The following is an 11,153-nucleotide window of genomic DNA, read 5'->3' on the forward strand; positions in this document are numbered from 1 at the left end:
TATATATTGTAACAACTTCATTCTGTTCGGATAAATTCAATAAAATTTGGGATTTACAATGTGCCCAGAATACTCATGTGGCACTTTTGATTTTTTTGGTTTAATCGAAACATTTTTATCCAAAACGTTTCAAAATTTCAGCTATCATTAATAATACAAATTATTCTGCACCGGCTGGATTGAATTCAACAAACTTTTGTATTAATATCTCCGTTAAAACCCTGAATCATTACAACTTAAGTTTCTATTTTTAAACTCCAGAAAAAATCTGTATTGTACGTTCATTTTGTTAATTTTTGCCCATATCAATGACCTGATCAATAATTCTGATCAAAACAGAATCACATAGACATATTCCTGTGCTTAAATGTGTAGTCTTATATTATGTTACTAATATACTAATATCCTATTACTAATATATTATCAGTGGCGCTCGTGGCGTGTAATCATGGGGGTGCTGCAACTTACAATATACGTACATGCAATATACATACACACTGTAAATACAGTGTATACGTGTTTGGATAAAATATCAAAATTATGGTAAAAATTAAAAAAAATTAAGCATGAAAAAATATTGTTTATTATCATAAAATTATACAGTTTTGCATAATTCAAAATTACTTAAAAATAAAATATATTCTTCTTGTTTTGTTTCATGAAAAAATATTGTTGATTATCGATAAAATTATACAGTTTAGTATAATTAGTAGGAGTGTTGGTGGATAGGGAGTTGAAGTTCAGGGGGCACATCGCAAAAGTGGGTAAATCAGCTCATCAAATCATTTGGATGCTGAAGAATACTTTGACGAGCAGAGATAAGCAAGTTATTGTTCCTCTGTATCGAGCCTTGATAAGACCCCATCTAGATTACTGTGCCCAGATCTGGTCACCTAGGTTTCTTCTTGATGGGAAGGAGGTTGAGAGGATCCAGATGCGAGTGACCAAGATGATAGCAGGTCTATGGAATGAACCTTATGAAAATAGGTTGAAGATTTGTGGGTTGCAGAAATTGGTTGATAGGCGGAAAAGGGGTGATATGATTGAGACATTCAAATTGCTGAAGGGTTTCTATAAGATTAATTCAGAAGATATTTTTGAGAACAAGACTAGTGGTGGGAGGACTAGGGGACATCCATGGAAGCTGGGCAAGAGTGTGGTAAGGGCGTTAGAGCTGGGTGTTTTACTTTTAGAGTGGTGAATGAGTGGAATAAGCTGCCTGAGTCTGTTGTGAGAGCTGTGACAGTGAATGAGTTCAAGGAAAAGTATGATAGATACTGTGTGAATGTCAAATAGTTGTTCTTGACATGATGTTTAGGGCCTCTCTCGATGAGTCTAAGGACTCCTTGCAGTCGCCCGTAATAATAATAATAATTCAAAATTACTTAAATAAAATCCATTCCTTTAATTACAATTAAAGGAATGGATTTTATTTTTTAATATTTAAAGAGAAGGAGTAAACACGATAAGCACTACGAACACTCTACTACTGGCGCAAACTGCATATAAACAACAGTGGAACTGCGCGACGGACAGTGCCGCATTACGCTAATAGCTCGCATCTCATTATCTGTCGTGCATATGCTTGAGCGCGTAACAATATGACACAGTGGTAAACAGTGCTGCTAGTGTCCTTCGCCCTCCTAAGTGCTACAAGATGTTTATTATTTTTTTTATTATTATTATTTTTATTATATTTATATCTTTATTATTTTTGATACAAAATAAGAGAATTGTATAGGGTTATTGATGATAAAATTAAATATTACAAGCAAATATAAATAAATTAATAAATATATTTATGTAGAGAGAAAAATTGGGGTACTGCAGTGCCCTATGCACGAGCCACCCCTGTACAGTAACATGATATATATATTATGTTACTTCCAGGATGGCCTCTGGTTCATCCCCTCTAGCCTTCTACTCTTTTTTATCTCTCTGTATTAATCTAGTAATGTCCCATTGCTAACCTAAATATCTTTATCATATCACCACTTTTCCTCCTCTCCATTAAACTCTATCATTTACATTCTTTTAACCTCTCTCTATATAAATATAAAAATATATAAACATAAATAAATTTTAAAAAAATTTTGTGAGTTCAACAAATTTCATCATCGGCCTGTAGAGTAAGATAGGCTGAGAGTCAGTAGATAGTAGGAGAGGAAGTAAAGATAGAGTGCATAGTAGTAGAGTAGGTAAAGGAGGCCTCAGTTGACCTGTTTTAGCTGTTTGTCCCCCAGGGGCGATTCTAAAACGGTCGTTGATTTTTCACTTTAGAAAAAGGAAAAATCCTGAAAAGGAAAACATGTAACAAACAGAAAGTGTAACATAAGTATCGAGAAAGCCAAAGGAATGGAAAACTAAATTTAGAGGTGGAGGAAGGATCTGGCCCGAGTGATGCAGCTCACAAGGAACTGCACCACCTCGCTGTAAGCCTTCGCCGCTCGGGTTCTCAGGTCTTCCCCCACCTGTGGGATCTAAAAACCAGTGAAGATGAGTACAGAAGATCCACAAGGTGGTTACTGTGTCTTTCTTTTGTTGTGGGCTGTTAATATTCTCTTGGCCACTTCACTTCCCTTGACCATGTCCAGTTTGCAGAGAGCTATAAAAAACGCCGAAACTGCCTCCTCATCTAAATCCATAGCTACCTCTACTTGATCAGGCTGATTTTGCTGATGTCATCCACGAAAAGGTCACCCCATTTTGCACTGACAACATCAGGTCCATGCTTCCCTGCAAGGAGGAGGTCAGGTTCTCCTAATTTTGCCATCGCTTCTTTGAATTTATCCGCCACCCTAGGGATACCTCTAATAAGATGGCTTAGAGTCTCCCCTGCTTTTGCATGAGGGACTTCTGGGTGGGCGGTCTCAGATACTTTAGCTGTTTTTGGTGTTATCAACTCTTCTTCTTCTTGTGGGCTTAATGGCCGCTTGGAAGTGTTGGTATCCGCCTCCATCTTTTCTTCTTCCTTGGCTATATCTATGTTAGTATTTGTGGCTTCTCTTTCTTCTACTGTAGTTATATCGACTGTTTCTTCTGTGTGGTTTTTACTACTCGTTTCTGTTGTGGAAATTTTTTTTACCTTGCGGTTTTTCTTGGTTGTCTTAGAGGTGGAGGGGTGGCTTTCTGTAGCATCAGGCGTGGCCTTTAAAGGTGGAGCGGCTTCCTGTGCTGTGCCATTTCCATTGCTTGGTGCAGTTGCAGGTGTGATTGCACCTCCCATCCTCTCTGCCAGGGTTCTTGATGGGCATGTGTCCACTTTGTGGTCAATGACCCCACATTGCAGGCAAGCTAACTCACATTTTTCTTGATTGTGGCCTGCTTTGAGGCAGTTTTTGCACTTAACTCTAGGACAGTCTGCCCCAAGGTGAGTGAAGGCACCACAGTTGAAACACTGTTTTTTTACGCCAGGGTAGTTAATCCTTACTCTGGCAGATCCGATAACAACAAAGTTGGGAACGGGCGTTTTCATTTCCAGGGAGATAATGACCTCGCCCCACTTCCATTCCGGGTTGTCTGCATCATTTAGGACTTCTACATTATTTACAACGCCCCATTTCCCGAATATTTCGTGAATAATTTTTATATATTAGTTTCGATATATTCCAAAGGGAATCTGGAGATTCTAAGTACTTGAGTGATGCTTCCTCCCAGAAATGGGACTATTGTTTTCCCATTACATTCAAATCCTCGAGTAGTTTATCTCTCGTTTGTACATTTCGAACGACAACTTGAAAACGGCCACCACCGAACGGAGTAACGACGCTTTGGCCAAACATCGAGGTTGTAGGTCGGCTTCAACTTCTATTCCGACTGCCCGCGTACGCGCAAAGCCATAGCTGGTGAGGGGGGGCCTAGGCTATTCCCACCAGTACTAAGTGTTTGATATTTCCCCGGTCCGGGGTTTAGGAAGATCTGTAAATTTCCGTTTACCCCGAGGGGACTCGTACCGATATTAACGGTTAAGAACAGATACTACAAGTTGCTCTTAGCCTATCAAGCTGATATGCACAGAGCTAGACTCGGAAGAAACCTTAACAGAGCAAAAACTCTCCTTCCACTATACAAAAGGCGAAAGATTATCACGTTGTATGAAGGTAAACAATAGTGATCAATTGAGAATTCTGATATTGTCTTAATCACTCATCTTAAAGTTCTTAAAAGAACTGGGCGATGGACTGAGTCCTTGACTCTTTATCCCGTCATCTGAATGAAGAAAATTTGTGTGGATGGGGTGTTATTGAGCTAAAAGCTCTAGTCATGGCTGGGTAACAGCAATAGCCGAGCCTCAGTTAAAACTTTATTGGCTACAGCATTGCCATTTGTTACCCTGGAAGTCCTAAAAAGGACTTTCTCCTTTCATATAATATAATCCAAGACCTTAATCACTCATCCTTATATAAGGACTGGCTTAAAGGGGCGAAGCAAGAATGCTTTTCATATTCCCCGTTATCTGTAGCGGGCAGTGTAGGGATAATAAGGTGTTATTGAGCTATTAAAGCTCTGATCATGGCAGGAGGGTAACAGCAATAGCCGAGCCTCAGTTAGAACTTCATTAGCTAGAGCATTGCCATCCATTACACTCCAAGGGTATCGGATTGCATTACTAACCGTCCCTTCACCCCTAATCACTCATCATAGTAAAGCAAAAATAATTATAATAATTTTATATAAAAATTAAAAAGGTGGATTATATGTACTTTAACTAAACTTTGAAAAAATAAAAAAGTTTGGCTTCTACTTGTTAAATCTTTTCTTCTTTGCAGAATATTAAAAATATAAATAATTATTTAAAAAAAATAAATTAGTTCAAATTATCAGTCCGTTTGTTAATTATTAATTATTTGATTTTAGTTAATATTATAAAATAAATTTCATTTATTTAATTAATTAAAGATAAAGTTTCAAAAATTATCAAAGTTCGTCAGAATACGATCTAAAGCATTAGTTATTCAGTGTTATGCGGCTTAAAAGATAAAAATCCTGCCTAGAAATATATTTGCCTTTTATCGATGCTCTTGGTTAACGATTTTACTAACAAAACAATCGCTCTGACTATTAGTCTCATAAAAGATCAATCGGAAATCCATTCAATGCATTGCATCGCTTGTTTGAAAAATTATGCCTTTTTTTTGGAGAACTTTTCTTACATTTGAAATCAAAACTCAAAACCATTACTCAAAACTCACAAAGAAAAGACAAAATCATTTCGTGAAAAGAGTTCGTATTTATGAAGTACTATTGTTAAGTTAACCTGTGCAAAGTATTTTTTATTTATTTATTTATTACTATACATTGTGTGAGTTTAAGTCTCTCATTATTGGCTTTACTTTTTAAGAATAAAAGTGGCGCTGAGAGTCAGAAGGAAGAGAAAAAGATAGAGTGAAATAGTGATAGAGGAGAAAGAGGCCTCAGTTGAAAAGTTTTAGCTGTTGACCCACCTGGTACTTCGAAAACGGTCGTTTGACTTTTTACTAATTAAAGGAAAAGTACATCAAAAATACTATGAAAACCAGTATAAGAAGAATTAAAAAAAAAAAAAAACCTTTAAGACCTAATAAACGGATAAAAACAAGTGAACAAACTTGGGGGGGATCCCACCCTAAAAGGATTCCGGACGGACTCGATGTTGGCCTTCGCAGCACAGGTTTGTTCAGGCCAACCCCCCTACATTGAAATAAAATGAAATTAGGCTAAAATGACAAAACTAACAAAATTTGAGTTTAAAAGGTCATGAAACTAATGATGTCACAAATATATGCACACTTTAATTCCCCCCCCCCCACACACACACACAATATGGTTGGTGGCCTACACTATCTCCTTAGGAACCGTTCTTCGCCCAAGAAGCATCTTTCCTTCTTTAGAAATCGAGGGAGATAGGCGAAGAAGCAGCTCTCAATTCGATGGTAGATTCTGTCCTCCTCAACGAGATGCTTTTATGTATTTTCCATATGTGATATTTTGTAATATTGATGAGAAAAATTAGGTATTTTTGTTTTTCTCAACAGGGAGGAGGACTGCAATAGTATCACCTCACAGAAAGTTAGCACCGGGATCCTGAGCACTTCATCCCGCGTTCGCCAAATGCGCTGCACTGATAGAAGAAGTACCCTACAGTTTCAACTGCAATAAGCATACTTCACAAAAAGGTCGAGGGGAGCGCATAAGTTATTTATAACTCCATCTTATCTGGCTCGCCAAAGTGTAGTTATTCTTCTGAGTGCTACGAAAATCAAACACAACCAGATTTACACATTCCGCATCGCTCATGTCAATTAATTATATTAATTACCTCTAGATTTAGAGTGTTAAAATGATAATAAATAAAACCGAAAAATATTTTAAATGCGCACATGATCTCTAAAAATTGGATAAAATTTTTCTAGTAGTAAGTTTTACTTAATATATTATTATTATTATTATTATACGAACACTTTATGGTGTCCATAGAACGTCTAATATCATGCATTAACCTACAATTGCACGATACGTGCCGCACTTTACCTTGAACTCACTCACCGGAAAAGCACTCTCAATTGAGTTTGGTAGCCCATTCACCACTCTCCAAGCTTAAAATCTAGTCACACTGCCTTGTTAACTACATTCTTATTCAATTTCCTAGGATGATCCTAATTCTTTCTCTTTATCTCTCTCTCTCTCCACTAGTCATGTACTGAAAAACTTCCAATCCTATAAACCTCTTTAGGTAACTTATATGTTTCTATCATGCAGTCCTTTTCTGTCATCAACCAATTTCTATAACTCACTAATCTTCAATAATTCCTCATATGAAGCATCCCATAGACCTGCCACCATCTTGGTCATCTCCCTCTGGATCCTCTTCGCATGTTCCTAATCGGTAAACATCTCAGACGACCAGATCTTATGCATAACTGATTGCACCGAATTAAAACCTCATAAAGAGTGTAGCACCTGCTTGTCTTTACTTGTCAGTATGTTCTTCAATAACCAAGTAATTGTGGGGGCTATTTTGGCCACTCTTACAATACTACCTCACATTAACTCATAGTCCACCAGCACTCCGATATCCTTAGTCCAGTGTTTCCCAACGTTTTTTTGGATCATGCTTCACCTCAAGACCTCAAAGATTTTGATGCCCCCCCCACCCCTCTAGCATAATAGTCAGCCAAGTTCTGAAAAAGTATAATATAAATAGGTACTTTAAATGAAAAAGGAACTTAAGTAAAACTGTTTTTAATTTGACTTTCTTCAATGAATATAAATTTTATATTATACTTTGTATATTATAAAACATAAATCGAACTGAACTCGGGAAAATAAAATCCAAGTTAATGCGATCTTTGATTTTTGATGTCTGCTGCAAAGAGTTTTTATTTGAGGTACTGATTTAGTCAATTTCAATCTCAAATCCCCATGGTTTGTGATATCCAGATGATTTCTTTTTTTCAGTAGCAAGTCATTTACAGCACTAAAGGCACATCAACTAAATATGACGAGGGGAAGGCCAACAGTAATTTTTTTGCAAAATTAGTTGAATTTCGGTATTTCGTTTCTATCTCGTCACAAAGCCATACCATTGTTCCTTTTATGTTGACTCTAATAGACTCATCATTTTGCTTTGCTGAGAGTTCTTCTTGATACTGTATTTATGTTGACTGTTGTACTAGTGATGTCAGTTTTTTTCTCGGAAAGTCGAGTTGCAACATCGACTATTTATCGCCGACAATGGTGAGTTTTTTGAGTATATCGGTGATGAAGTGACGAATGCAACATAATTTTCTAATTGCCCCCCTGTGGGGCGTACGCCCCACGTTGCGAAACACTGCCTTACCCTCATCGATTTCCTGCAGTTCAATTCTATCAACATAACACACAGATGACAATCTTTTCATTCCAAACCTTACACTTTGTCACATAAAATTGACTGCCGGTCTTCCTTGCACATACTGTCAGTCTATTTAAGTCAACCATGCGATAGCTCTACATCTTCCTTATTAACTATTGCTCCACTTAGTTTTACATCATCAGCAAATAACTAAATATTTCCCCTTAGATCATTTCCTATATCATTAATATACGAATTAAATAAGTGGCTCAGTTACAAGGCCTGTGAGACACTACCAGTCACACGCCTTCTCCTGGATTCTACTTCTCCATAAGCTATTCTCTGATGTGTATCCATTACCTTCCCTTCTTACCCACATCACTCACTAGCTTTATATCCAATTCCATTATTCCATGTATCTTCTCAAATGCCTTTGCAAAGTCAAATAAGGAATAATTAGGGTATAAAATGTAGAGGAAATTATTTTATATGTTATGATTAATATCAGTAATATAGGTAGAATACTTTAGCAATATTTGTATTGAATTTCGAGTTTCGAAATATTGGTGTATAAAGATACTTCAAAAATTTCATTAATTTCTTCAGAAAGCATGGATTACTATATTTATTATTATTAAATGAATAGCTTTATCTATTTTTTTATAAATTGTATCTCGATATAGTAATATTTTTGTCTCTGTTTATTACAATTTTTTCTTACACCATATATTCCTCTATATCAGTTGACTATAAGTAATTCTTAATTGATCAGTTAATACCTTATACCTTAGGAATTGGAGGGGAATACTCTTGGAGGGTAATGGATGGCAATGCTGTAGCCAGTGAAGTTCTAACTGAGGCTCGGCAATTGCTTGTTACCCTCCTGCCATGATCAGAGCTTTAATTGCTCAATACCACCTTATCCCTACACTGTCCTCTACAGATAACGGGGAATATGAAAAGTATTCTTGCTTCGCCCCTTAAGCCAGTCTATATTATATATTATAAGTTAATACCTTCGAAAATTTGGTTGATAGGTTTTGGTCATTTTTTCAGAGTTTTATCGATTGAGTTAATTGAAGTTTTGTCCTCGACAAAAAATTAATTATTAACCGACGCATCAAGGCTACTTGTGCAAAGGCATCTTAAGCCATCGCCCAGATCTACCCTCTAATTAATAGGAACAGCAAGATAAATATCAGAATCAAATTGCTTTTATACCAGCTGATGATTCCTCCTATAGTCACTTACGCTTCTCCAGCCTGGAGCTACACCTCCGCTACAAATATTATCAAACTCCAACGTGTACAAAACAAGTGCTTGCGAATGATCCTGAACATCCCATGGTTCGTCAGAAACAATCAACTTCAGCGAGATACAAATATTCCTTATATCTTCTCTTTCCTACAATCTTTAGCAACAAAGTTCTTCCTAAAGACGTCCCTACACCCAAATGAACTAGTTCAGCAAGCTGTAGCCTACGAGGCAACGGATATATTCAAATATAAAAGACCAAAAGCCATTTTAACTTCCTGCAGCGATGCACAATCTCCATGCCCATCCAGGGCGAGCAAACTGCTCATAAAATTTTACCCTCACTGTAGCCGTAACAGGTAGCGGGAAATATGAAAAGCATCTTGCTTCACCCCTAAAGACATTAATGTCAATTGTTATTACCTTCCCTATTTCCATACGTTTGAAAAATCGTAAAAATACCCCCCCATCATAATCAATGAATATGAGATTGTTCATTAAATTTATTAATTAATTAAACAATCCTTGGAGAAATGACTAATTTCTTCCTTAAAATTGACAGAGATAAAGGAAATTTCCAAGTTATTTGGCAGATTTTCTTATTCTATAATGACAAACACATTTTAATGAATTATCCGAAATTATCTGGCTACAATTCATAATCAAGACAGAAATATATTACTTCCCGCTGCACTCGCTAATTTTAGTTCTATCATTATTGCTTTTTTTTGTGAGTTTCTGGCATATGGTAGCGGCAAATAGAAATCGGTTCCATCCTTAATAGAATGTAAGGATAACATCGGACACGCGATGATCATTTCGTTTGCGAATGCTAAAAATTAATGGTACTATTATTGGTACTTAAAGAAAAATAGTTTGCGTTTAAATATATAGGTCAGATTTCTCTTTCTCTGTCTGTGTGTATGGAAGTAATAATTATTGCATTTATCTTATAATTGGTTCAAAACTAGAACTAATTAATAGCAAACTGTGTGGTAATATAACAATTTATAAGGTTTAAAAACTGACAATGTTTCTTAATCATTTTTTAATTAAATGTAGAGTTTTGTTTATTTCAGTAATGTAATATTTTTATTCCATCAGTTTATAATAACATGGTACAAAAAATATAAAATAAAAAAAAATCCGAGTTATTAAAGTTCATATAATCTTGTCTACTAGAAGAAATGCAGCCGACGACTAATTTCACGTACGTCTTCAGTGAAACATTTAATTTAAATTTTAAAAAAATTAAATTTTATTTCTAGAAATGTAAAGTATTTAAATATAAAATAGAAATATTTACTGTATGCGTAACGCTTAATAATGTATTTCTTTATTAGACTTACAATCTCGATGATAGATGGCGCCACACTATTCTAATGTTGGACAATTACTGTAATCGAAAGTCACTAGTTAGTTTTTTAGATTTAGGTAAGATTCAACAATCACTACGTTTTTGAGTACTATATATTACTTTGTTGGGTGTATTTGCAAGCTAGAAACACTTTCCATTAATTGTTTTCGCACAATTCACAAAACAAATTTATATGAGCATATTGAAATATTGTAATATAGACCGCTAAGGATGTGCGCCGCTGGTGTAGTGGCATCATGCAAGATTCCCATTCTTGCGACCCGGGTTCGATTCCCGGGCGGCGCAACGGAAAGGCTAATTTTTTACCTCATTCACTTTTCATATTCCACTTAGAAAATTCTGTCATTTTCCTTCAGATATATATATATATATTTTTTTTTTTTTTTTTTTCAGTCGATAAATTAAATTAGAAACCATTTTTTAAGGGTTTTCATTCCCCCCCCCCAGCTTTTGAATTCAAGGAAACGATTTCTACATTGTTGCACACTAGTTATCCTGTTCACATACAATGCCGAACAAAGCAACAAAACAAAACAATAGAATAGGAAAAGAAACGCATGACATAAGATTAAAATTGTTAAGATTCAGTTTTGTGTGGGTTGTTCAATGTAACGGTATGTCGACATTAGAATGCCGACACTCCTCGTCAATGTCATTGTCAGGGAAGCTGTTAAAAACTTGAAGGTCAGGTGGGCTTCAGGTACACTA

At 35.9% G+C, this 11,153-nt stretch overlaps 1 non-coding gene across 1 annotated transcript; it reads left to right on the top strand.

The window, feature by feature from the left end:
• Positions 1 to 10,659: 10,659 nt before the first annotated feature.
• On the top strand, positions 10,660 to 10,730 carry TRNAG-CCC (transfer RNA glycine (anticodon CCC)). Its single transcript has one exon. It is a non-coding gene; the product is annotated as a tRNA-Gly (tRNA).
• Positions 10,731 to 11,153: the final 423 nt, after the last annotated feature.

The sequence above is a fragment of the Typopeltis vanoorti genome, chromosome 8 (genome assembly GCF_054136105.1).
Source record: "Typopeltis vanoorti isolate ZY-2024b chromosome 8, IOZ_Tvanoo_1.0, whole genome shotgun sequence".
NCBI classification, from domain to species: domain Eukaryota; kingdom Metazoa; phylum Arthropoda; class Arachnida; order Uropygi; family Thelyphonidae; genus Typopeltis; species Typopeltis vanoorti.